Source organism: Crocuta crocuta, unplaced genomic scaffold, assembly GCF_008692635.1.
Source record: "Crocuta crocuta isolate KB4526 unplaced genomic scaffold, BGI_CrCroc_1.0 scaffold216, whole genome shotgun sequence".
Taxonomy (NCBI): Eukaryota; Metazoa; Chordata; class Mammalia; order Carnivora; family Hyaenidae; genus Crocuta; species Crocuta crocuta.
In genome coordinates, this window is record NW_027531504.1 from 3,430,268 (window position 1) to 3,458,086 (window position 27,819).

Sequence of the window (27,819 nt, forward strand, 5' to 3'; positions counted from 1 at the left end):
AGCAGCCTGAGTCAGCAGAGATCATGGAGCAGGAAACTAACTCAGCACCTGCTGTCCATTTTCCTAAAATGGAAAGGAAGAGAGGATAATTAACCTGAACAGGGTAAGGGAGCTCAGAGATTCCTCATTGTCAGCACTGGGTGAAAGTAAAGGTTAAAATCTGACTGGCAGCAGAGAGAGCACAGAACTCTCTGGAGGTGAATAGCATGATGACAGTCGACATTATTGAACGTTTCAAATCTTGATCCACCTAAATAACTAGTTGTCTAGCTTATCACAGCTTGTAGAACCATTCACATTCATCTCTTCAACAGTCCTGTGAGGTCGATAGGGCAGGTGTTTTATCCCTGTTTTATAAGTGGATAAAGAATTTTATGAAGTCACATGGATAGAAGTGGTACTAGGCTAGGAATCACCCAAGCCTTGACTGTAAATCTTGTGCAAAACTCACCCTGCTGTATAGTTCCACATACATTAATAAATACGTGCTATGGAGAGAAAATCTTTATCGCTAGCGTAAACGTATGTGTCATGATTGTTCCTGTATTAATATTCACTAATCTCTAATTGCTTAGGCACTGTGGCTACTCATTCACTATTGAACCTAAAATGTTCCAGACATTGTTTTAGACATATGGGGAGGTTTTAATGGATACATTTTGTTTTGGGGGAGCTTATATCCTAATAGAAGGAAGATAATAAACAATGAATGTAATAAATGAATATGCTAGATGGTGACAAGAGTGGAAATAGAAAACAGTAGCATTATAAGGGAGTTTAGAGAGGAGCAAATTAAATACAATGGTCAAACAGGCCTCATTTTAATAAGGCAGTATTTGAACAGACTTGAAGTAAGAGGTGTAGTCATATAGCTGGCTACAAGGACTGTGAAGCTTTAAAGGCTATTGTAAAGACTTTGGCTTTTATTCTGGGGAGAAATGAGCAGCTGTAGGGTTTTGAACAGAGAGGTGACCTGTTCTGATTTATGTTTTAAAAAGGTTTTGGCTACTGGGTTGAGAATAGACTATAGGGGGCCAAGAACAGGAGCAGGGAGACCAATGAGGTCTATTGCAATAACCAATGTGGGAGGTGAGGTAGTTGAAACTAGTGTGGGAGTTGTGGAGAATGGGACAGGTGCTGATAGATTTTTGAAAGTGGAGCCTGTAGAACTTCCTGACAGCCATGAATTCGAAGTGTAAGAGTAAAAGAGGAATCAAAGATGCTTCTAAACTTTTTGGCTTGACCAACTGGAAGAACAGAGTTGCCATCAACTGAAATGGAGAATAGTGTACAATTTCAGAGGGCACCATACTGATAGCCTACGTGAAAGGACAATAATTCCTGGCCCCTTTAAGGCCCTTCTAGGTACACCAAGAAGCACATTGACATGAGACATATTAATAGGAAAAAATAAAATTTTATAGCACACACAAGGAATCCATACAGACGTGGAAATTCTGAAGACAGACAAAATGAGGTATATATGTCATTATGAACTGAGGAGAAGGGAGTAAGGGTCTTGGAGGAATGCATTCTTCAGGAAGAATGAAAAAGAGTAAATATTTGAAAAAAGAGTAATATTTGGTAAACAAATGTTTGCTGGGCCACTCAGAAACAGTGGGACAAAGAGAGGACTTTAATAAAATAGGCCTTGCTAGATTCCTCTCTGTCTACCATATTGTAATGTAGTTACATATATCTCAGTTCTTTAAGGCAGTTTTAGGGTAGCTAAAGAGCTTTTTCTGAATTCGCTATGTTTGGATTGCTTTAAAATTTTTTTTTTAATTCTAATTTATTTTTGAGCTGTCAGCGCAGAGCCTGACAGGGAGCTCAAACCCACAAGCTGTGAGATCTTGACCTGAGTTGAAGTCAGATGCTTAACTGACTGAGTCACCCAGGCATACCTGGATTGCTTTTTAGCTCAAAATAATCTTAATGCCAAAGTGGCCCATTTCAGGGCAGCCTCCCTTGGCCCCCAACAAGGGGCACCCTGAGTAGGAGGCAAGACACCATTCACACAGATGCTCTGTGGATGGCACTACTTCAAAGTGTGCAATATGTGAGCTCAGCACATGGAGCAGTATTGTTAGGGATAATAAGCATTTCAGTTTTGGATGTGTTAAGGGTGAGATATTGAGTAGGTAGTTGAACATAATGGTTGAATACTCATTGTATAGGTCAAGCATTGTGCTGGGTGCTCGAGGTGCTATGATGAACAAAGACCCCAAACTCAAGGAACTTTTATTTGAGAGGAGAAGACACATCATGAATCAAAGAATAATTAAGCAACAACAAAAAAGTGAAATTACAATTGTGACAGTTACTAAGAAGATGCAGAAGGAAGAGATTTCTTGGTAGATGGGACTGCAAAGGTTATAGGAACTGAAGAAATGTGATGAATAGAGGGGTTGAAAGAAGATGGAAGTGGCTAGAGATTGTGAGGAGGATTATAGGAGAGATCAGGCTGCAAGGCCAATGGGAGTAGGCTGGGTGATACAGGATCTCTCAGGCTGTGTTAGCTTTTCCTTGGCCTGTTATTAATTTTTAAAATAAATGTGTTTGGGGGTGCCTGGGTGGCTCAGTTGGTTGAGCGCTCGACTCTTGATTTTGGCTCGGGTCCTTGTCTCAGGGTCATGTGATCAAGCTCCACAGGGAGCCCCAGTTCTCTCTCTCTATCTCTCTCTCTCTGACCCTCTCCCACTGCTCATGGTCTCTCTCTCTCTGAAAAATAAAAAAATAAAACAAATGTGTTTATTAATTTTAGGTTTTATTGAGTTATAGTCTACATACAGTAAAATTCATTCTTTTTTAGGGGTATTGTTCTATGAATTTTTATCACAATCAAGTTATAGACTATTTTTTTTAAGTTATAGATTATTTCTATTACTCGTATCTCTTTCATCAGTAATTTTCCTTATGCCCTTTTGCAGTTAATCGCTTCCCTCCAACACTAGGCACCACTGATATGATTTCCATTTCCTGACTTGAATGCCATATTATTGGAAATGTACAGATTGTAATCTTTCAAATATGGCATCTTTCAGTTAGAATGATGCTTTTTGAAGTCATCCACATTGTTTCTTCTATCAGTGGGATTTTTTTCCCCACTGTTGATTAGTGTACTATTGAATGGATGTTTATCCAGTCACTAGTTGATGGACATTTGTTGTTTCCAGTTTTTGACTATTATAAATATAACTATTATAAACATTTCTGTTGTTAAAAATAAACAATAGGCCAAAATGGAGTCACTTTTATTATACCCCAAAAAGGCATAACCTAGTTGTAGTTTCAACATCTCCCAGGAGTGAAATTTTAAAACAACCAGTCTGGAATTGCCTAATCAGCACTTGTGAGGTAATCTGCGTGTTAAGACCACCTCCTCTTCCCCTTAAGGGAAAGGTGAACTTGCCTGAAACAATCTTTTCTTTTGCTAACAACCTTCCTGTTTCAGCCTATAGAATTTATTTGGTACAGTTCTTTGCAGCTCCCTTCTACTTGCTAGATGGGATGCTTACTGATTTATGAATCATTGAGTAAAGCCATTTTGATCTTCAAATTTACTCAGTTGAATTTTGTTTTTTTAACAGTATACAGCATTTTGCATCTTCCTTTCTCCTGGGTCAAAACTAGGATTGAATAGTTCGGTCTTAAGGTGAGTGTATGTTTGCCTTTATAAGAAACTGCCAAACTGTTTTACTAACTGGAATATTTTACATTCTCAGTAACAATAAAGGAACATTCTTATTGTTCTACATTTTTGCTAGCATTTGATATTATAAGTATTTTTTATTTGAGCCATTCTTCTAACTATGTAGTAGGATCTCTTTGTGGTTAATAAAACTTCCCCGAATTATTAATGATGTTGAGCATATTTTCATGGGTTTATTTTAAGCATCTTGATATTTTGCCTATTTTTCAGTTGGATGGTTTTCTTATTGAATTTTGAAAGTTTTTTTTTAATATGTTCTGATTTCCTTTTTTTTATTTCTTGTTTTTTAAAATCTGTAATATATCTTGGGATATATCAACACATATATAATATATCTTGGGAGATGCATTTCCTCCTAAGCTGTGTCTGATTTTTTTTCATTCTCTTAAAGAATGTTTGATTTTATCAGAGCATACATGACCTGGTTTCTTGTGTTTCTTCCCTTTTTTATCTATTATTTTCACTTCCTCAACTCAACCTTTGAACATAGTGTAAACAAGAACTTGGGCCAGCTCACTACCCAACATTCTGTTTCTTCCTTTTCTCCTCTTCCATAATTAAAGAAGATCCTAAATTGCTCCTGGGTAGTTTTTGGATTCTATAATCATTCATTCACAGAAACATGATTTACATTTATTAAAATGCAGAAGTTCCTATGCAAATATTGAACCCTCCATAAACATTAATATTCAAATTCAAAGGTGAATGTTTATGATTTGGGCCCAGAAGACAGACCTAGCTGGGAACAGGTTTAGATTATAAGGGAAAAAAAATCCTATTGAGGATGCTCGTACTTCACTATTTCATAGCCTAATTTATTTAAATAATCCATAGTTAAAACTGAGAGGCAAAGGGGGGTGATGGGCATGGGGGAGGGCACTTGTTGGGATGAGCACTGGGTGTTATATGTAAACCAACTTGACAATAAACTAAGGAAAAAAAACCCTGAGAGGCAAGCATCTTTTCCCTTCCAGTAAAATCAACACTTTAGTCTTTTCTTTCTCATTAAAAAAACCCAAAAACAGTGTTATTGATCTATTCTTTGTGCCAGGCATGGAATTAGGCATCGGGGACAAAGATATGAGTAATATTCACTTCCTGCCCTTGAAGAACTCAGATTTCATAGGGCAGGTGGACTGCCTGGACTCCTTTACTAATGAGTTTGTTAAGTGCTATAGTGGAGGCATAGTCCATGCTTCTGGAGAGTCCACTACAAATAGGCTCTGTTTAAGTGTTTTACATAAGATAACTAGTTAATGTATGTTACAATCCTGTAAGCTTGGTACAGTAATTCTTCTACTTTTACAGATGAGATTGAGGCACAAAATGGTTAAGGTCACACAGAAAGTGATGGAAATAGGTGCAAAATACTATGGGATTACAGAGAAGGAAGGACTGGCTCTGCCTGAGGTTTTCAAAGAAAACCTGCTTTCAACTCCACCCTCCAAAGATGATGATGAGGCTTGAAAGAGGAGGCAAGGGGCATCTGGGTGGCTCAGTTGGTTGAGTGTCTGACTCTTGGTTTCATCTCAGGTCATGATCTCATGGTTTGTGAGTTTGAGCCCTACATTGGGCTCTGCCTTGTCAGTGTGGAACCTGCTTGGAATTCTCTCTGCCCCTCCTCCATTTATTCTCTTTCTCACCTCTCTCTCTCTCAAAATAAATAAACTTAAAAAAAAAAAGAAAGCAAGAGTATATGGGGATATTGGACAGTAGAAGGGCTGCTGCTGGTGGGATAGGGTTGCAGGAGGCAGGAAATGTCTTCACCATTCATTATAATGCAGAGTAGGGATAGGTAAACATCACAGACTTTGAGGAGCTGGCAGGAACCTTACAGATCTTTTCAATCCTTTCATTTATATAGGTAAGGAAACTGAGGCCCAGAGAGCTCTAGTGATTTTCCTAATTCTCAGGGCCAAGAATGTCACCACTTTTCATTTTATTTTGTTGCAGTGATGCAAAGGAATCCAGGGCACCTGATCTTGGCATCATCTTCCCTGTGGCTGTCTCTTCCTGGGCTGGTCTCAGCTTCTTTTCCTTTGAGGAAAGCACCTGCTGCCATTTGTCTCAGGCCTTGAGATCACTGACCTTTCTGTTCCTGACTTTTTCCTTGCTGACCACCTACTGGAGGCATTAGGAATTGTGGTAATTGATTTGCCTGGGCTTATGGCAAGCACTGACCCCACTGGGAAGACCCCTGGGTTCCACTGAACCACACTTTTCTCAGTTCTCAGGCAGCTGGAAGGACAAATCCATTCTGCTTATTTGGGGTGGGATGAAATAGTGTCTACTTTACTTTAGTCTTTACCTGTTTCCTCTTCCAAAAGCAAAGCAACAGAAAAATTCCTACTTTAAATGCACTACTCAGGTCTGGCATTGAAGTGCCATCTTAGGAGAAAAGCTGCCTGTAGCATTTTTGAAATTTCTAACTTCTATTTGTGAGTTACTCATGTGGTTAGCAAGGTTATTAGAATTTATTGATGAAAACGAAGTTGATAGTACAATAAATGAGAGGAAAACTAGCACAAAATTGTATGCAGAGTACTATTTTTATATGCATTTATAAATATTTAAGAAAAATTCAAGTTTATTTAAGTAATCTCTACACCCAAGGTGGGGCTCAAACTCATGAACCTGAGATCAAGGGCAGCATGCTTCACAGTCTGAGCCAGTCAGGCACCCCTGCATTTATAAATATTGAAAGAAGTCTGGAAAGAAATACTTGAAAATATTAAAAGTAGTTATATCTGAATTAGAACATGTTGATGATCTCTGTTCTTTTGGCTTTTCTATTATTTTTCAAGTTTTCTACTATGTGTATATATTATATTTGAACGCAGAGAAACAGTAAGTTTTTTTTAAGTTACTAATACCAAGGAAAGCAAATAGCTTACATGCACACCTGTGATGGTCTTCCCTAAAACTATAGTGACTAATCTCTTATACTCTGATTTTCCTTGTTAGTTGAAGATTTCATTTTGCATTTTAAATTGTTTTACTTCTTAAGGCAGGGCGGTGAAGGGATGAGGAAGCAAACTTCAACGTCAGTAAAACAGGGCGTGCAGCCTTTTTCCCTTGTCCCTTTGTCTTCCGGCCCTTATGTTCCCAGTCTTTTGTTGTTCTCTGCAAGGATTTTGATTCAGGATTTAGAGAAAAACAAGTGCCGGCCCTCTGTGCGCCCTCTGGTGTCCCAGTGAGGTATAGCCAGACATAACCCACAAAGATCACAGCCATTTTCACACAACACTCACCCCACGTGGTGATGCCTGGAATGAGAATGTCTGGCATTTTAGAGGAAGGAATCACACACCAACAAGCTTGGCAGATTTAGTCTTTGAAACTACAGGTGTGGCTATTGAGTTTTAAAAAACACTTAAAATCAGCATCAGCATATTTAAAAGAATCTAATAAGTCAATTCTGAAAGCATTCAGACAGGTTTCTGGTTTCTAAAACTAAGAAAGTCAAACTTTGTTCTATAATCATAGTAAGTAAGTCAATACTTTGAATTAGTTGTTAACTCATTAGGTGAAGACGTTGGGATACTTAGGTTTTTAGATTGACTCCTGATAATGCCACTTTGAGCTTTATCAGTAAATTATGAGACTTGATACTGAAAGTCCCTTTTTTTTTCTTTTAAAGTTTGTTTGTGAATGTATTTATGTAGGTGAGTAATCTTTACACCCAACATGGGGCTCCAACTCATGATGCTGAGATCAAGAGTCTCATGCTCTTCTGACCCAGTCAGGCACCCCTAAAATTCCTTTTTGTCTATAATTTACATATTTGTGTTGCATTTTCCATCAAACTATGCATTTTTAAACATTACATTTTCACTGAAAAAAAAAATAAAACAGCAACAACAATAACAGCAACAACAAAAAGCCCCACAAAGCAATCCAGTGCAGGCAAATAATATTTTTGGTTTAAATATTTATGAATTGATAAGATCTCAAGCTTTAAGTTTTATTTGAATAGGTGTTGGGAAAGCAAAACTTTACCGCTGTTCTCTTAAGATCTCCACTGGGCCTGAGAATTAAATTGACATAAAACAGATTAACAGGAGAAAAGCATACATCTTTTATTTGTGCATGGGGGCTCGCCATAGGAAAATGAAGGCTCAAAGAAGTGGCAAAACCTAAATGCTTCTATACCAGGCTGAACAAAGAGAGGTGATTGTGGACAAAGAATCAAAATATATGAGGAGGCTAATGGAAGATAAGAGTTATTTTAACAAGATCTGTTTGTACAGAATCTGTCAGCCTTGACACCTCATCTCTGGTGACAAGCTTATTTCTTTCCTTTTGGTGTAAGAAGGATATCTTTCACTTAGGAGTTTTATCTCCTGCTTGTAGGAAGGGAAAGGGGAGGTCAGAGCTCCCTTCTCAAACCTGCTATTTTCCAAATTGTTTTTCCAAAATAATTTCTATGCCAAAGTGGCATGTTTTGGGTGGCATGTTCTGCTATCTTTCGTAGGGAATTCATGCACAAAATATGAAATTCAATACGTACCAAAAGGTATACAGAGGAAAAGTCTGTCTTCTGTGTCAAGTGATGTGAAGATTGGTTTAGTCGCTCACCAAGATCATCAAGAACTCTGGGTTCTTCTGTTTGCTCTGGTCTTCCTTCTCTGCAACATTATGCAAATTAAAAAACATTTTTAAATGTTTATTTATCTTGAGAGACAGAGACAGAGCACGAGCAGAGGAGGGGCAGAGAGAGGGAGAGACACAGAATTTGAAGCAGGCTCCAGGCTCAGCTCTCACCACAAAGCCTACATGGGGCTTGAACCCATGAATCATAAGGTCATGACCTGAGCTTACCTGCCTACCTGACCGAGCCACCAAGGCACTCAACCCTATGCAAATTGACTTCTCTTTTCATGATAGTCACTTTGTGGTTAAGAGATAGGTGCTGCAGCTCCAGGCGTCATAACCACTTTCAAGGTTGGAGCATGAGGGGGGAGGCAGTTCCAACAAATGCTCCTTTTGAATTTGTCCCTTTTAATAGGAAGAAAGCCATTCTAGAAGCACTCTGGAGGTTGTTTTCCCATGTTTCTTTAGCCACTAGGATATTACAAGGAGGCTGGGAAAGTGAGTATCTGGCAAAAGGAAATGAGTAGTGATTACAGTATCAGTTTTTAGTATTCTAGTCGTCTGTGCTGTTTTTAAGAACTGAAATTTGTTAGCATAATACTATTTTTCCTTAATTTAACAGTAATGCTTTAATCAGTTTTATATCTGGAGATATGCCCAGAAAATTATAGATTGCATTAACATTTGAATCAAAGGCACATGTTTTGAAATAATTCTGACCACATCCTTATTCTTTTTGAAATCCTTCCAAGGCTTCTTACTGTTGATTTAATTTCAATTTTCTCATTATTAAAGAAGTTGAGTATCTTTTCATATTTATTTGTCATTTGTACTTTCTCTAAAGCTGGTTTGGGTCCTAATTTCCCTCCAGAGTGGACCGGAGGATTTCTCTAAAGCTGGTTTGGGTCCTAATTTTCCTCCAGATTGGACCGGAGGACTCCTGGTACATCATGTTAGGATGGACGGGCATTGTTAGATCAGCAAATGAGACAGCGGTGGTATCATCCTTATCTCAGGATTGCTAGAATGACTGTATTTCCTAGTTTGCCTGGAACAATCCCAGTTCACACGTGCTATCCCAGTGTATTTTTTTTTATCACTAACACTCCATTCACTCTCAAAACTGTGTCAATTTGGCTGAAAATCAGATAGTCATCTCTTATTTGAGATATACACCAAAATATTACAATTGCCATTTGGCTCTGAAATTTCCATTAGTTGGTGCAAGATTACCATGAAGATTAGAATTTGGTCCGCTTGCTTCACTGTTGTATCCCGAGAGCCTAGGACAGTGCCTAGTACACAGAAAGTGCTTAATCAGTGTGAATGAATCAGTAAATAAACTCATTACTTGGAGTTTGGCACATTGCCACCTGACCAACTGGATTCTGTCAGTGAGTAATATGGAGGAATGATTTTGGGGTCTACAACTAAGGGTGCCTGCCAAAATATGCATTTTAGATTTTGATAGATATTGTCAAATTGTTCTCCACAGGGGTTGAGCCCGTTTACACTCCCACTGGCAATATGTGAGAGCATCTGTTTTTCTAACCTTCGTCTACATGGTGTTATCAAAATTTTAATCTGACAATCTGGTAGTTTTAATTTGCATTTCTCTTATTATGGCGAAGATTCAGCATATTTTTCTATGTTTAAAAGCCATTTGAAATACATTTCCTGGGAACTTTTTGTTCATTTACTTTACCCATTTTGATTAAGTTATGGGTCTTATTCATTTGTAGGAATATAAATTGTTGTTCCTAGGATTTTTTAAATGTCTTTTGAGTTTGCTTATGGTGTTTTTTTCTTTTTTTAATCTTTATTTATTTATTTTGAGAGGGATGGGGAAAAGGGCAGAGAGAGAGGGAGACAGAGAATCCCAAGCAGGTTCTGTGATATCAGCACAGAGCATGATGTGGGGCTCGAACTCACAAACTGTAAGATCATGACCTGAGCCAAAACTGAGAGCAAGATGCTTAACCCACTGAGCCACCCTTGTGTGGCTCTGTTTTAGTCATATTCTCCACTCTCTTCCTCAAGAGGTAACCACTATCCTGATTTTTTTTTTAATATTTTTATTTATTTCTAGGAGAGAGAGAGACAGCATGAGCAGGGGAGGGTCAGAGAGAGAGGAAGACACAGACTCTGAAATAGGCTCCAGGCTCTGAGCTGGCAGTCAGCACAGAGCCCGACGCGGGGCTCGAACCCACAAACCTGAGATCATGACCTAAGTGAAAGTCGGACGCTTAACCGACTAAGCCACCCAGGTGCCCCACCACTATCCTGATTTTGGGGGGAATTATTCCTTGCTTTAACTTATGCTTTTATCACTTATATGTATCCTTGGATAATACCATTGTTTGGATTCTTGACAATTGAGTGGCAAGCACAACCTTAGGGGCAGGCTCTCGAAAGAGAAGCTGAGTTGTTCTCTGAGTCAAGTTTAGGCCCAGTGTGCTTCAGAGAATCCATGAATTCCTTCCGAGAGGTTAGGGGTCAGGATCAAGAGTGAGTTCTGGGAAACACAGACTATACCACAGCTGGGACACCTAGTAGAAGTGTAGTTTGCATTAGGTAACAGACATCCGCAGAAATACAGTCGGGGTAGGCGCCTCTCTGGCTGATGCTTCCTTGCTCTCTGTGGCCTCTCCCCTGTTCTCAAGAGGAAATCTTTTCTAAGAATTTTGCTGTATTTTATTTTAATTTTTAAAAAAGATTTTGTATTTGTAAGTAATCTCTACCTCCAATGTAGAGAATTTCACAACTCTGAGATCAAGAGTCACATGCTGTATTGACTAAGCCAGCCAGATGCCTCTGTCTCAGAATTTTAGAGTCCTTTTTGAAGTTTTCCTCTCTGTTCTCTTTTCTTCAAGTTGCTTCCTTTCTGTTTGGTTTTCAGTGTATATGTTACAGGTTTTTCTCAGATGATTGGAAAACCTGGGTTGTCCACTCCTGATTAAGAGTAAGAACTTGGGGTACCTAGGTAGCTCAGTCCGTTAAGCGTCTGACTTCAGCTCAGGTCATGATCTCACGGCTTGTAGGTTCAAGCCCCACGTTGGGCTCTGTGCTCACAGCTCAGAGCCTAGAGCCTGCTTTGGATTCTCTGTCTGTCTCTTGCTCTCTGCCCCTCCCCTGCTCACTCTCTGTCTCTCAAAAATAAATAAACATTTAAAAAAAAAAAAGACTGAGAACCCAAAAGACAATTTGCACTTTCAAGACTGTGGGTAAATCTTGTTCACGTTGGAAGCCTCACTGTGTCCTGAGTGACCATTCTCTATTCTCATGACTATCTTTAGTTCTTTCCTCTTGAGCTGCTTAGATTACTCAGATCTGGTTGCCAATATTTTGGAAGCCAAATAAGGAAAGAGAGCTGAGGGTGTCAGCATTCAGCCTTCAGTGAACACAGTTATTTAACACACCTGATTTCAGTACAGTATCCATGATGTCAACTGTCTTCAACACTGGAGAGCACCATTTTATCTTCTCCAGTGAGTAAAGCATCAGTATTCTGCTCGTGTGGGAAATGGACATTGGCCTAGCTATATGAAATGAGTAAAAGTTTTGGGGATTACCTGCTGCATCCTTATTTTATCATCTTCTACCTCCAGTTCCAGAGGTCTCTGGTATTACTGAAGATGCTTAAAAACATAAAGTTGAACAAAAATCAAAATGGCTGCATTAATGCTTCAGCAAAACTCGATTTTAAAGTAAATAACCATTTTTCTCTCTTCCACAAACGTGGAATACTCTTAAATACGGAGAACAAACGGTGACCACCTCCCTTCTTAGCCTTTTGTTTCAGGAACCTGGTACTACCCTGAAAACAGCTAATGGGTCTGGCAGTGCTTACACAATTCCTGTTGAAACCTGTATTTCCCTATAAAACCCCTCAGCCCCTTCGTCTGGATGGGCTTGCAATTTTTGAAGGCCATAGCCTGCTGCTGCCTCCTTTGTTTGGCAAAGCATAAGGCTACTGTTCCTCTTTATCTCAAACTCTGTCTTCATGTTATATTTTGGCTTCAAAGCACAGAGGTCAGTTTTCAACAACACTACCAGTTCCTAAGACCTTTGAGGCTTCTCAAGTGATGATCAGGTTGGTTCTCACTTTCCTCACTGCCAGTTTAGAATTCAACTCTCCTGAGTTTGCTGTTACTCCTCCTCGATCAGTTTTCTAGTTCCCAACATTTCTTGTGATTGTCTTCTCTTTTGTTTTTCAAGACCTTGTGGATTTATGATTTTTGTTGTTAAAGTCACAAAATGGCTGCTGCAAATCCTGACATCACATCCACATGTTACTACATCCAAAACAGGAAGGAAGGAGTTTTTAAAAATTTAATTTAATTTATTTTTTTTAAATTTACATCCAAGTTAGTTAACATTAGTAGATTCTTTAATGCCCCTTACCCATGTAGCCCATTCCCCCTCCCACAACCCCTCCAGTAACTCTGTTTGTTCTCCATATTTAAGAGTCTCTTATGTTTTGTCCCCCTCCCTGTTTTTACATTATTTTTGTTTCCCTTCCCTGATGTTCATCTGTTTTGTATCTTAAAGTCCTCATATGAGTGCATAATGCCCTCTAGTTCCATCCACGTAGTTACAAATGACAAGTTTCATTCTTTTTGATTGCTGAGTAATAATCCATTGTATACATATACCACATCTTCCTTATCCATTCACCCATCAATGGACATTTGGGCTTTTTCCATACTTTGGCTATTGTTGATAGTGCTCCTATAATCATTGGGTTGCATGTGCCCCTTCGAAATAGCATACCTGTATCCCTTAGATAATAACCTAGTACTGCAGTTGCTGGGTCATAAGGTAGTTCTATTTTTAATTTTTTGAGAAACCTCCATACTATTTTCCAGAGCAGCTGCACCAGTTTGCATTCCCACTTTTGCAGCAGTGCAAAAGAGATCCTCTTTTTCTGCATCCTCACCAACATCTGTTGTTGCCTGAGTTGTTAATGTTTGCCATTCTGTCAGGTGTGAGGTGGTATCTCCTTGTGGTTTTGATTTCTATTTCTCTGATGATGAGTGATGTTGAGCATTTTTTTCATGTGTCAGTTGGCCATCTGGATGTCTTCTTTGGAGAAGTGTCTATTCATGTTTTCTGCCTATTTCTTCACTGGATTATTTGTTTTGTGGATGTTGAGTTTGATAAGTTCCTTATAGATTTTGATACTAACCCTTTGTCTGATACATCATTTGCAAATATCTCTTCCCATTCCATCGGTTGCCTTTTAGTTTTGCTGATGGTTTCCTTTGCTGTGCGGAAGCTTTTTATTTTGATGAGGTCCCAATAGTTCAGTTTTGCTTTTGTTTCCCTTGCCTCCAGAGATGTGTTGAGTAAGAAGTTGCTGTGGCCAAGATCAAAGAGGTTTTTGCCTGCTTTCTTCTCGAGCATTTTGATGGCTTTCTCTCATGTTTAGGTATTTAATCCATTTTGAGTTCATTTTGTGTATGGTGTAAGGAAGTGGTCCAGGTTCATTTTTCTGCATGTTGCTGTCCAGTTTTCCCAGCACCATTTGCTGAAGAGATAGCCTTTATTCCATTGGATATTCTTTCCTGCTTTGTCAAAGATTAGTTGGCCATATGTTTGTGGATCCATTTTTGCGTTCTCTATTCTGTTCCACTGATCTGAGTGTCTGTTTTTGTGCCAGGAAGGAGGTTTTTTTTAATACATTTTTTTTTTAGTTTATTTATTTCAAAAGAGAGCAAGAGTGCAGGTGGGGGAGGGGCAGAGAGAGAGACAGAGAGAGAATCCCTAGCAGCCTGCACTGTCAGTGCAGAGCTCAACTCGGGGTTTGATCCTACGAATTGTGAGATCATGACCTGAGCCAAAATCAAGAGTCAGATGCCTGACCAAGCCACCTAGACACCCCAGTAAGGAGTTTTTATCAGGAAATAAGTTGTTTCAAAGTTAGACTGCCCCACAATCTGATGGGTCCGATTTGTAAGCTTATCATCTGCCTACCCCTAAATTAATTACAGCAAAGGGAAAGGGAAACCATCAGGGTTCATAGCTGGGGTTAAGAGAAGAACCCACCATTTTGGGGGCATATGTATTCCTTTTGCCTGCACAAACTGGGGGTTCTGTAAGTAAGAAAGAAGGGAAAATTGGCTGTCAGTAGGCCATCTATATTGTTTGCCAGGTTCCTGATAGAAGCACACCACATGTAGACCCTGAAGACTGTTGATTAGGTGACAACCAATAGGCAAAATCAGATTAAAAGTGTTTTGAACGCTTTGCGATTATACAATGTCATTTAAGGTGCAGTGATGAATCCATCAGTAGAACAGAGGTCAAGGATCAGGATAATATTTTATAAGAATGAAATATCTGGCCAGAATGAGCAAAAGTTTTAGAGCTTGGCTTTAGGAATAAAATTAAGACAGTGGAATAAGAAGTTGATCAAATTCATAGCTAGAACCAGATATATCACATTCATATTAATAGGAAAAAAGCCAAGAGAGAATATACTTTCAAAAGGAAAAAAAAGCATGTTTGAAGTTTTTTGGGATTTCTACTCACGAAGGAAGACTCTCACTTGGTGAAAAAGTCAGTGGACTGCTTTACATAGCTGAGGAGTTTAGTTCTGCTGCTTTTGATGAATTATTAGAGAACTCATCCACTTAGAAAAGCTGTGTGCATTTAAAATAAATGGTTAATAATAAAATCAAATGTATCTTGTGAAAAACAAGACAAACAGGTGTAGGTAGTTCCTTGTGAAATATTTATTGAATTCTGAAGGGTTTGTGGCAGTTGGGTTCTTAGTCCCATGTAGCAGAACTTACTAGCTAGTTTAAGCAGAAACATAATTTGTTAAGGTCTGATAGCTCAGAGAAAATCTGAGAAGGTCAGTGTCAGGCTTGGTGGCCTCACAACCAGAAACAAATGAGTGGCTACATTGAAGACTCCAGTCCAGTGTCAGCCATTGAAGACCCTGTTAGAATGCTCTCTCCGGCTGTCTACAGCAAGACTCCATTGGGACATCTGTCACTGCTGTCTCCAGATATTGGCTACTCTGCCTGCACCTTTCCCAGAAGCATGGGCTCAGTACACAGCCTGTTTCCTCCTATTGTTGTGCAAGTTGACTTCTCATATGGATGTGTCTGATTAGTAGAGCCCATGTCACATGTCAGCACCCTAGCTGCAAGGAGGCTGAGAAAGCGAGTCTCTGGTTTCTGTCTTTGAGACTAGGACTCATCATGTGAGAAATTCTCCAACAGGAAGAATATACAATAGATGCAGGGTCACCATGAAGAGGGCATAACCAAATGGGAAGAGGACAAAAGTGGCTAAGAGCATGGATTTTGGAGTAAGATGGGCCTTAGTTCAAGACAAGCTCCCCAGCTTCCCTGAGCCATTTTATGTCAGCTACTCAAGTTGTTTCCTCCTCTGTAAATTATAGATTATAAGAGTGGAGATACTGTAGATGTGATATTAATATGAAACATGGTGAAGCATAAAGCATTTAACGTAGTGCCTGGTGTATAGTGAACATTCTCTAATTAGAAGTTTGTATTATTATCATTGATACAGTTGGTATTGTTATAGTTGATGTAAGGACAATCAGAGCTGAGGATATAAAATTGAACCTTTATAGAAACCATTTGATAGTTTATGTCCCAGGAGTTATTTTGGTGTTAAAGTCAGATACCTCTTTTGGGGGTAATAAACAAAAAATAGAAGAGGGGTTAGTACGAATATCCTGATAATTTAGAAATTTCTCTGTCATACCCATCATCTTCCTCTATACTCTCCTCACTTTATTTGTCCATCATTACATTACAGAATGGCAGCTATAAGTCAACATATGTCCTTATAAAAATCAAAGTAGAAGAAGAACAAGTTCAGTGCATGTTGGTATTGATAATGTTATTTTGGGGGTTCAATTGCAAGAAATTGTATTAAAATAATTTCCTTTTAGTTTGTTAATATTTTTCTCATATCAAATTCTTATATCAAATTTCTAAACTTTATGCTATAAGTATAATTTATAAGATTGAAATTTTTGATCCATGTAATCCATATGTAGAAAATCAAGATTTAAAATATATCAAATAACCTCAGGATATAATTTCAGTTACTGTATTATAACATCACTCAATTAAATACTAGTATGTATTGTCAATAGGATACTTAGTGAGTTTATTTATTTATTATTATTTTAAAATATATTTTATTTGTTTATTTACTGGAAAGAACTGGTTTTCTTTTTTAAATATTTAAAAATGTTTATTTATTTATTTTGAGAGGTGGGGAGAGACAGAGAAAGAAACCCAAGCAGGCTGTGGGCAGTCAGCACAGAGCCCAACATGGAGCTCAATCTCATGAACTATGAGATCATGACCTGAGCTGAAATCAAGAGTTGGATGCTCAAAAAAAAAAAAGGGTTGGATGTTCAACCAACTGAGCTACCCACCCAGGCATTCTAGACTTACTTACTTTGTTATTTATTTGTTTATTTATAAATTTACATCCAAGTTAGCATATAGTCCAATAATGACTTCAGGAGTATATTCCAGTGATTCATCCCCTATGTATAACACCCAGTGCTCATCCCAGCAAATGTCTTCCTTAATGCACCTTACCCATTTAGCCCATCCTCCCACTCACAACGCCTCCAGCAACCCTCAGTTTGTTCTTTGTATTTAAGAGTCTCTTACTAGATTTTTCTTTTTATTTATTTTATTTTATTTATTTTAATTTTTTAAATGTTTATTTATTTTTGAGAGACAGAGACAGAGCATGAGCAGGGGAGGGGAGAGGCAGAGAAAGAGACACAGAATCTGAAGCAGGCTCCAGGCTCTGGGCTGTCAGCCCAGGGCCCAAGGCGGGGCTCGAACCCATGAACCATGGGATCATGACCTGGGCCGAAGTCAGATGCTTAACTGACTGAGCCACCCAGGTGCCCCTAGACTTTACTTTTTAAAGCAGTTTTGGGTTTGTAGCAAAATTGAGTGAAAAGTACAGATAATGCATACATCTCTTGCCTTCCACCATCTCCCCTCCTTCCTCACATGCACAGTCTCCCATGCTATCAACATCCAACACCAGAGTTGTACATTTGTTACAACTGATGAACCCACATGAACACATCATTATAATCCAAAGTCCATGGTTTACACTAGCGTTCACTCTTGATGTTGTTGGTGTGTATCCACCATTATAGTACCATATAGAATACTTTCACTGTAGGGAGTATATTTAAAACAGTGGAGTTACAACCTATTTGAGTCTCTGATTAACTCATTGGAGGCTAATTAAGTTACTGGAGAAAGAGTAGAGGCTGGTTTAATTCAGAGGCAGTCCCTGGTTTAGGTTAGCTTAGGTTGGTGGATGGTAACTTGCCAAATCCAGAGTCATTCCAGGTCAGAAGACTTCAAGGTACCTGGCACTTGGTTTGCTCTGAGCTAAAAGTTTGGATCCTGGTCCAGATTACAAGTCTGGTTCAGGCTCACTTAGTGCCTGAGGGAAGGGAGATGGGGGTGCTGTTTTTCTTGGCAGTTTCATGGCAGTTCAGCCAGAGCATATTCTTGTTGCGAGGCTGATGGGCCTGTCCGGCAGCATCTGTGAGGAAGCGCTTGGCATTCCTGGACAACCAAACACAGGGAGAAAAAGGAAGATTCCCTTGGAGGTGCCAATATCCTTGAAAATAAGTTAGATTATTAGGAGAGCTCTGGAAAGGAGAATGTGTGTGTGTGTGTGTGTGTGTGTGTGTGTGTGTGTGTGTGTGTGTNGTTTTGATTTTGGTGTTTTAAACCAACTGTAACATTTGGAAAGCTTAAGTAAAGGGAGAGTCAGAGGAAGCTTCCAGACTGCTGAAATCAGTACAATATTAGGATTTAAGCCATTGAAGTCATCTAAGTGAAACCTTTTAGAGAGGAAAAACAGTGGATGTATTTTTTTGAACAGACCTGTTGATTCAGTATTTTTTGTTTTTCTAAGAACTTAAGACCTGCCTTCCAACACAAAACTTAAATAGCATTTTTATTTCCAAAGGTTTATGTTCATTGATTGTTTTTTAAGTGTCAATAATGAGGAGGGTAGAAATATTTTCATTCTCATAAAAATCAATTGTGAGAAATTATATTAAAATAATTCCGTGGCAGTTTGTTAATATTTTTCTTATATCAACTTCCTGAAAATGTGAAAACACAATCCAATGTTTATTGTCTCAGTAATAAAGTATTCTGAATAAGTCTATATTGAATTTATACAGAGTTCTAAAGTTTTGATATTATAAGATGAAATGGCCTAACATTAAAATAATTCATATATATATTTTTTAAATGTTTATTTTTGAGAGAGAGACAGAGAATGAGCAGGGAAAGACAGAGAGAGAAAGGTAGACACAGAATTGGAAGCAGGCTCTAGGCTCTGAGCTGTCAGCACAGAGCTTGATGTGGGGCTTGAACTCATGAGCTGTGAGGTCATGACCTGAGATGAACTCAGACTCTTAACCAACTGAGCCACCCAGGCACCCCAATTCAGAGGTTTTTAAATACTCATGCACTTCTTAAGTGTGCAGCATTGTGGAAACATAAAGTTGAATGAGACAATTGTCTCGTGTCAGTGTTTACACTGTAGGCCCCAACGGGAAATGTCATTGAGATTCCTTGTACCTTTGTTAACTACAAAAGAGCCCCTCTGTTTTCCCAGGGCAGGGACTGTGTCCTTTCCACTGTGGGATAGCTTTAACCCTATTTTTTAGTTTTGATAAAAGAGGTTTATAAAACATGATTATGAGAGATAAGGGTAACATGGCTTGTGTCAAGTTTGAAAATGGAAATTATTTTCTTTTGGCAGACTACTTCCAACTCCTCCAGATGTCTACTAATTCCAGTGTCTCATCATAAGAACAGAATAAACAAATATAACATTTTTTCTTTTTTCTCTGCAAGGTCATTCTGGCCTATTATTGCAATGGATTATTGGTGGAAAGTTTTGCGTGAAGAATTATGAATAATGTAACTGATGTCAGTGTAATGGTCAGACTTTAATAGGGAGGTAAAGAAAGAACTTCATTAGGTTTAGCATTACTGGAATTAAAAAGAGTGCATTATTTCAAGAAATTTAGAACTGCTTATTGTAGATCAGTACATGGAACAATGCTTAGATGTCAGCTCTCAGCTGGCTAGGTGAATCATTTATCTTTCATCAGTAGGTCTGGAAGGGAAGGTACCTAAACATAACAAGTAAGGAATATGGCTCTAAACCAAGACCATCAAAACACAGCACACAGCCACTATTACACAGTCATCTGTATATCATGGTGTTCAAACTCTAAACTCTGAAAAGTGAAAGAGAAAAAGAGCTTGGTAATTGTGATTCTTGGACTGCCCACTATTTCCCAACTGAAGTTCATGCTATTTTTAAGGATTTTAGCAACATGTTGATGATTTAAGGGGATTTACTTTGGTAATCAGATCTTGAAGCTCTGATTAGCTTCTTGATTGGTAAGTCTGGCCAGGAGAAAATGCTTCAGGGTATCGAATGTTTGGGGCTCCCTGTTAACTTTACTCTATGACTTGATTTTCTCATTGGTAAAATCAAGATAATAAAGAGGTTGTAGAAAGATTAAGTGAAATAATTCAGGAAAAGCATTGTGAAAGAGAATGCTATGTGCTGCCTGAATTATTTCCTCTTCTTTCTGTGCACAAGCCTGGACCATATTTTCATCTTCTCAATAGTTAAATGTGGTCATATGTTGAGTTTTGCCCAATAGAATAAGGGCAGAGGCGATGACTATCACTTGCAGGCCTATTCCATAAAAATCTCCCAGAGATCATCTTCAGTACAAGTTTCTTCTTCTGGTTGGCTAGTGTGGAGACATCCCTCAAGGTTGACTTTGAATGTTATATGTTCAAGATGGTGAAATCACAAGAAGGAGCCCCAGTCCCCAGATCACTGGTGGCAGGTAATTGCCCCACCAGTTACACTTGCATTGATCTGTGATGAGTTTATTATAATATGACTCTGAGATCTTAGGATTTATCTGTTGTTACAGCTACTGTTTAGGTTAAATAATCCTTGTGTCTACCTGCTTGTCTGATATAAGTAAACAATAAAAAACCAGGTGAAAAAAAGAAAAGAAACCCTTCCTTTGTGTGCTGACTCTAGGCTTTAATCTAAGCTGTTGCATTTTGATCATGAAGCTCATCCTAGCGCTGATAAATTTGTAAATGTGCATTCCTGGTATATAAGTAGGTTAGATTTACAGACCTGCATTTAGAAATATAGATATGAGAGTCACCATCCTTTGATGATATATGAAGGCCCAACTGTGGGTAATATCATCCAGGAAGACTAAGCAAGAACAGAAGGAACCCTGAGAAATCCTGAGGAGCTACAATATTTGTGGGAAGAAAAGTAAAAAGGGAAGAAAAAACACAGGTGAGTGTGGCATCATGAAAGCCCAGAGAAGAGAGATGAGTTTTTATTGGAGGTAGGGGAGGTGAGCCTAGGTGTAAAGGGTTGACGTAACTGTACTCTTCAGTTTATGGCACACTATGAACAGTTCATTGGTCTATGTAAGATCTTGCTCTATTTATTTATTCCTTTTGTTCCTATCACCATAGGGGAGCCATTATTTAATTCAAAAAAATGTATATTAATGCTTTGTATATATATTTTTAGTTTGTGTAAATAATGTGTTAAAGATCTCTTTTCATTTCTTACTTTTCTCACCAAACATTAGGCTTAAAATTTTTTTTTAACGTTTTTTGATTATTTCTGAGAGAGACAGAGAGAGAGAGAGAGAGAGAGAGAGCGTGAAAAGGGGAGGGTCAGAGAGAGAGGGAGACACAAATCTGAAACCGGCTCCAGGCTCTGAGCTGGCAGTCAGCACAGAGCCCGATGCGGGGCTCGAACCCACAAACTGTGAGATCATGACCTGAGCCTGCCCAACCGACTGAGCCACCCAGGTGCCCCAAGTGTTAGGTTTTAAAATCGACCCATGTTTGTTGTGATATATATATCTCTAACCAGTAGTTTTTAATTGCTGTGAACACTCTATGATGTATATTGTTAGAGGGAGAGCTTTTTATTTTTTTTTTAATGTTTATTTATTTTTGAGACAGAGCAAGAGACAGAGTGCAAGCAGGGGAGAGGCAGACAGAGGGAGACACAAAATCCAAAGCAGATTCCAGGCTCTGAGCTATCTGTACAGAGCCCAACATGGGGCTGAACTCATGATCTATGAGATCATGACCTGAGCCAAAGGTCTGACTGACTGAGCCACTCAGGTGCCCCAAGGGAGAGGTTTTTTTTTTTTTTTTTTTTAAGGCTTATTTATTTCTGAGAGAGAAAGAGAGAGAGAGAGGGAACAAGTGGAGGAGGGGCAGAGAGAGAGGGAGACTCAGGATCTGAAGACGGCTCTGTGCTGATAGCAGAGAGCCCCATGTGGGGCTCGAACTCACAAACTTAGATCATGACTTGAGCAGAAGTTGGGCGCTTAACCAACTGAGCCACCCAGAGGGTGGACTGAGCACTCAAGCGGGAGAGTTTTTTAAGAAGGCAAGAATATTTGACAGATGGGACAGAGATAGTCAATAAGAAAGGTTATTGGGGGATTGGGTGCATGGAGACTTTGCTGGGGCAGTTTCATTGGGCTGTGGGGACAGAAGCCAGAGCAGTGGGTACATTGAGGAGTGTTTGAGAAGAGAGCAAATAGAAACAGTGAGATAGACAGACTTTGAAGGGAGGGAAGGAGCAAGTGGGTGCAGAATCAAGGAAGGGCGTGGAATTTTTAAGCCTTTGTTGTCCAAATAATCCATGTTCATTGTAGAAAAATTAGAGAATTCAGATGAACGAGAAGAAAAATATCCAAATGGGCAGTGTATTGGTTTTCTAGGCTACCATAACAAATTACCACAAACTGGACGCCTTCAAATAACAGAGTTTATTCACGTAGTTCTGCAGCTTAGAAGCCTGAAATCAGGGCATTGGTGAGGCCATGCTTTCTCTGAAGGCTCTAGAGGAGGATCCTTCCTTGCCTCTTCCTACCTTCCAGTGGTTGCTGGCAATCTTTGGCCTTCCCTGACTTGTAGATACATCCTTCCAATTTTTGCCTGTGTTTCACATGGTATTCTCCCTGTGTGTCTCCTCTGGCCTTTTTTTCTCTTATAAGTATGCCAGTTATTAGATTAGAGCTCCCCCTGATCCAGTATGACCTAATCATAATTTAACTAATTGCATCTGCAAAGACCTTATTTCCAAATAAGATCACACATTCTGAGAGTATATATGAATTTGGGGGTAGGCCCTATTCAATCTGGTATAGAAGGGTCTTTTCTTTTCTTTTTAAATACATATATTTAAATATATATCTTTAAAGTTTATTTTGGTGTGGGGGAGGGGCAGAGAGAGAGGGAGAGAGAGAGTCCCAAGCAGGCTCCATGATGTCAGCACTGAGCCCAACATGGGGCTCAGACTCAGGAACGATGAGATCATGACCTGAGCTGAAATCAAGAGTCAGATGCTTAACCCACTGAGCCACCCAGGGGCCTCTAGGAGGGTTATCTTTTCTATTTTTCTCCCTTCCTTTCCCATCCCCCCCTCTTTTCTTTCCTTTGGATGAAGAGCAACTTGAGCATGTTTATAGATTAAACAGAAGAGTCAGGAGAAAAGAAGAAGTTGTAAATAAGGGGAAAATCACAGACACTATGTGGATCAAGTTCCCAGCAGAGAATGGAAAGATGAGCTGGAAAGCACTGGTGAAGGGAATGGGACCAGGGCTGGATGGATAAAAGGCCTGCCTGGGTTCTGACAGCCTTGCCCAGTCTCTGCACAGGCTGATGCAGCATCACTCTCCTCACTAGGTACACCTTTCATGAGGCCAGCTTTATCAAGGGCTGTGATGCAGGGAAAGTGGAACACGCCCAGAGAGGGATCAAATGCGGGTCTGTGGGAGAGAGTTCACTAAAAGGACACACGCATCCTACCTTGCTTCCAGATTGCTGGGATTTCAGGAGAACAAATTACTTTCTCTATTTTCCTAGAGTGTTGACATTCTTTTTTTGTCCTCCTCAAAAACTCTTTCCAAAAACTGGACAAGCCCAAGATACTCCTAAGTTCTCTATAGTTCAGCAGGAGGTAGTAGCCTTTGTCGGTTGCCAACAATTAAACTTGGAAGTAAGTTCAGCTAGTAAATTTTTATTTGCTTTAAATTAAGAATACTAGATGTGGCAACTTTAAATATAGCCCAAATTACAGGCATTTTTTGCTGTTAAACTTTAGAATTATTATATACATTTCAACTATTCTATGAATTTCTGTCAACTCTGGTATTCTAAGGCCACCTTTTGAAACCAGTGGGCTTATACATACCTATTGAGGAGCAGGGCTGAGAGACTGAAAAAGTCCTTTCGATAGTAGAAGACCATCCCTATGGTTCTGCCCAGACTTAGCATGTGGTAATTGCTAGTTAGCCGTTGTGTTCATACTTTTTAGAGTTTAAGTATCAGAAAACTGAACTTAAACTGTAACCTCTTAGAGAAGTTATTGGCTTATGTCACTGCAAAGTCCAGAGGTAGAATGGGCTTCCATATTAGTTTGAGTTAGGAGCTCAAAGATGGTACCCAAGACAGTTCATTTTCTTTCTTTCTTTTTTCTTTTCTTTTCTTCTTTTCCTTTCTTTTCTTTTCTTTTCTTTTCTTTTCTTTCCTTTCTTTTCCTTTCCTTTCCTTTTCTTTCTTTCTTTCTTTTTTTTTTTTGAGTAAACTCTACCCCCAATATTGGACTCAAACTTCAGGACCCTGAGATCAAGAATCGCAGGCTCAACTGACCAAGCCTTTCAGCCACCCCTTCCCCAGTTCATTTTCATTTTCAACTCTACCTTTCATGGTGACAGCTTTATTCAAAGGTTGCCTGTCCTCATGGGTGCAAGATGGCTGCCAACAGCTCCTGGATTTACATATTTCTTCCATGTCAGAGAAAGATAGATTTTCTCCTCCAAATACCAAAGAAAATGCTGGGCTCCATTCTGATTAGATCAGTCTAGGTAATGTGCTCATCAGTTGCTGTGACAGAGAAATGCCACATGATGATAGATCACTGAGGTGAAAGGTAATAGGCTCAGGCTTTTTGGGTCTGGAGCTAAAGAGGTATCAATACCATCCATAGCTAAGCATAGAGGAGCAGCAGCTCCCCAGAGGAAACTCTGCATTCTTTTAGAAACAGGAGAAAATGGAGAATGAAGTTTAGGTAGGCAATTCAACAATTGCTCACTACACTTTGCTTCTTTATCCTCTGCTAACCACGATTTCTTAGTTTCTCTTCTTGTAATTGGAAGTTCCTGAACTTGATTTATAATCCCCATGCTCTGTCCCGTTCCCCACCAACTTTTCTTTTTCTATTCATATATGAGACCTGTTCTTAGAAAGATGGTTCTATGAAACGTGGAAATTTCCCTGAAACTCATTGTTTCCCACCCAAAGCAATGAGGTCATGCTAAAAAGCAAAGACCAGAGGAATAGTAAGATCTAAGAATCAGAGCCTGCTGGAACCATGGCATTGTCAGGATAAAACCAGCTTTGACCATGGAAACCATCTAGTCAGTATGGTTCTAGCTTAGCACAGATAAGATGCACAGTAAAAACAGGATGATAGGACTGGTGACCCTGGACATGCAGTAAAGGTAAAGTTTCTTGAATGATGGGAGGCCTGGGACCACTAGTATTAAAATGCATCCTTGATCAGGGATGTGATGTACTGCCTATGGGTCCTTGTAGCTGACAGCACAGGGAAAACCAAGGCCATGGGAGAGGAGTTCAGGGCCTTGAAGACAGGAAACTAAAAACAATCAAATTTACCCATCTAGGTGGGAAGAAGAGCATCTCCTACTGAGTTCAGTGAGCTTTAGTCATTCATGAAATACAGTATTTAGTGAGTTCTGACTGTGTACTAGGGCTGTGCTGGCTTTGGAGACACAATGGTGAACAAGTTGTGCCTGCTCATGTGGAGACTACAGTACGTGAGAGCATGTATTAGTCAGGTTTCTTTCGACTTTGAGAAGCAAAATGACTTTGCAAGCTTGTTGGAAGAATACTAGAGGTTCTTGATTTTTAATTTAAAAAAAATGTTTATTTTTGAGAGAGAAACAGAGTGCAAGTGGAGGAGGGGCAGAGAGAGGGAGACAAAGAAGCTGAAGTAGGCTCCAGCTCTGAGCTATCAGCACAGAGCCCGATGTGGGGCTTGAATCCATGAACCATGAGATCATGACCTGAGCTGAAGTCTGGTGCTTAATTGAATCATCCAGGCACCCCAGGATACTAGAGGTTATTAGAAGAATTCACGGGGACTAAGGCAGGTCGGGGCACTTTACCTGCTGGAGGTTAACCACCTCCTCTGAGAGTGCACTTGTTAGTGTGAAGGGGTTTCTATGTCCAATCTCTGTGGGTATCAGTTCAAAATTCCTAGAGGGAGAATCTGATTGGCCCACCTTGAGTGAATCAACTATGGTTCAGGGCCCAAAATTATGAAATACAAACGTGGTTGTCAGATTCCTACCCCGTCTTTTCAGTGTAGTTTCCAGAAAAGGGCGGAATGCTGTGAACTTGAACATCACTCTGTGGACAGGGAGGTAGATAAGCAACAGCAATTACAGCCCAGTGTTACCAGTGCTGTGTTCGGGGAAGCACGAAGTTATGTGAGTGTATCAGTCAAGATTCTTTTGGAGGCATAGTTTAGAAAACCACTTAAGCCAACTCGGGCAAAAAGGGGAGTTTATTGGAAGGCTCACAGTGAGAAGGGTGAGGGGCAGGTAATATCAGTGGTCCCTGAAAACTAGGGACCAGAGTGCTACTGGGAATTTTTTTCCTCAGTGTCTCAATCCCACTTCACTCTATGTTGTCAAATTCTTTCTCTTAGAAAAGCTTTCTTTAGGGGCACCTGGGTGGCTTAGTCGGTTAAGCGTCTGACTTTCACTTAGGTCATGATCTCGCGGTTCGTGGGTTCGAGCCCCGCGTCGGGCTCTGTGCTGACTGCCAGCTCAGAGCCTGGAGCCTGTTTCAGTCTGTGACTCCCTCTCTCTCTGACCCTCCCCTGCTCACGCTGTCTCTCTCTCTCTCCCAGAAATAAATTAAAAAAAAAAGAAAGAAAAAAGAAAAAAAAAAAAGAAAAGCTTTCTTTACACAGCATGAAATATGGCCATTGGCAGCTCCTGACTCTCATATCTCTTGGCCTTACTACCAGAGAATAAATCTCTTTGTTCAGCTTCAGTAACAGAAATCATAAGGTATGACCCTGATTGGCTTGGCTTTAGGTATGAGTCCATCCTTAAGCAATTAACTGTCTAGAGAGGTAGAATAATGTAAAAACATATTTCACACTACAGCTTCATGCTGATTAAGTGACAAAACAAGAGGATTGATACCAAATGCTTTTAAGTTAATACTCCCTGTACTAGTTATCTATTGCTACATAACAAGTTATCTCCAAACATAGTGGCTTAAACAGAAAAAAATATTTATGGTATCTTACAATTTCTGTGGTTTGAAATTCAGGACGGGCTTAGCTGGGTGCTTCTGGCTCAGGGTCTCTCCTGGGGTTGCAGTCAAGTTGTCAGTTGGGGCTGGAGTCATCTAGGTCTTGACTGGGACTGCAGGATTCGCTTCCACAATGGCTTGCTCACATGGTGCTCAGTTCTTTCACATGTGGGCCTCTCCACAGGTAGCTTGTGTGTCCCCATCACATGGTGGCTGGCTTTTCCCAGAGTGAGCAATCCAAGTGAGGGCAAAGTGAAGACTGTAATGTCTCTAATGGTCCAGCCTCATTAGTTATGCTCTATCATTTCTGCAGCATCATTTTCACTATACAAGTTGACTCTATTAAATATGGAAGGAGACTATACAAAGATGGGAGTGCCAGGAGGTGAGAATCACTGGGGACCACCTTGCAGGTGTCTTAGGCTACTGTATTCCCCAAAACACATCCTGTAGAATTGGGATGTTGAAAGTTATTACATGGAGAAGGGGATTTGCAGTCAAGTCAGTTTGAGAAAGGGTATGTTAAACTAAGTTAAGTAAGTTCCTTTCCTGCAGTATGTCCATATGACTTTTAGTACATTGATACCTGCTTTGAATCCCTGAAAGGGAAATAGAGTTAATAACACCACATTTTTTTCTCATTCTCAATTTTTTCTCCGGTGGGCTTCTCTCCCCGCCCCCACCCCCACTTTTTTCCCTCTAAAAGCTTATCAAAATGCTGCCTGTCTCCTGTTAAAAATGTACAAGTCCTGGCTGGCTGAGTTGGAAGAGCATGCGACTCTATCTCATGCTTGTGAGTTTGAGCCTCACGTTGGGTAGAGAGATTACTAAAATAAATAAATAAACTTTTAAAAAATGTACATTTCTGGCAAAGCAGTATTTTCATTTGGAGATGTTTGTCCTTGACTCTCCAAAACTTTCCTATTTAGGCCATTCACATCATGAAAACCTGGGAGTGATTAAAAAGCAAAGGAACCTATTTTCTTGTGAGGTGAGTGGTCAGTCTCTAAAGAAATTCGG

At 39.6% G+C, this 27,819-nt stretch overlaps 1 long non-coding RNA gene across 2 annotated transcripts in view; it reads left to right on the forward strand.

Annotated features, from left to right (window-relative positions):
- Positions 1-27,819, forward strand: part of LOC144238482 (uncharacterized) — a 176,813-nt gene continuing 148,994 nt past the window's right edge. Inside the window, exons 1-3 of one of the 2 annotated variants that reach the window (XR_013337140.1) lie at positions 1-103; positions 3,591-3,655; positions 5,666-6,102. This is a non-coding gene — a long non-coding RNA (uncharacterized LOC144238482). Of the gene's footprint in view, positions 104-3,590; positions 3,656-5,665; positions 6,103-27,819 lie in introns of those variants that run through there. The other variant, XR_013337139.1, reaches the window with a different exon arrangement.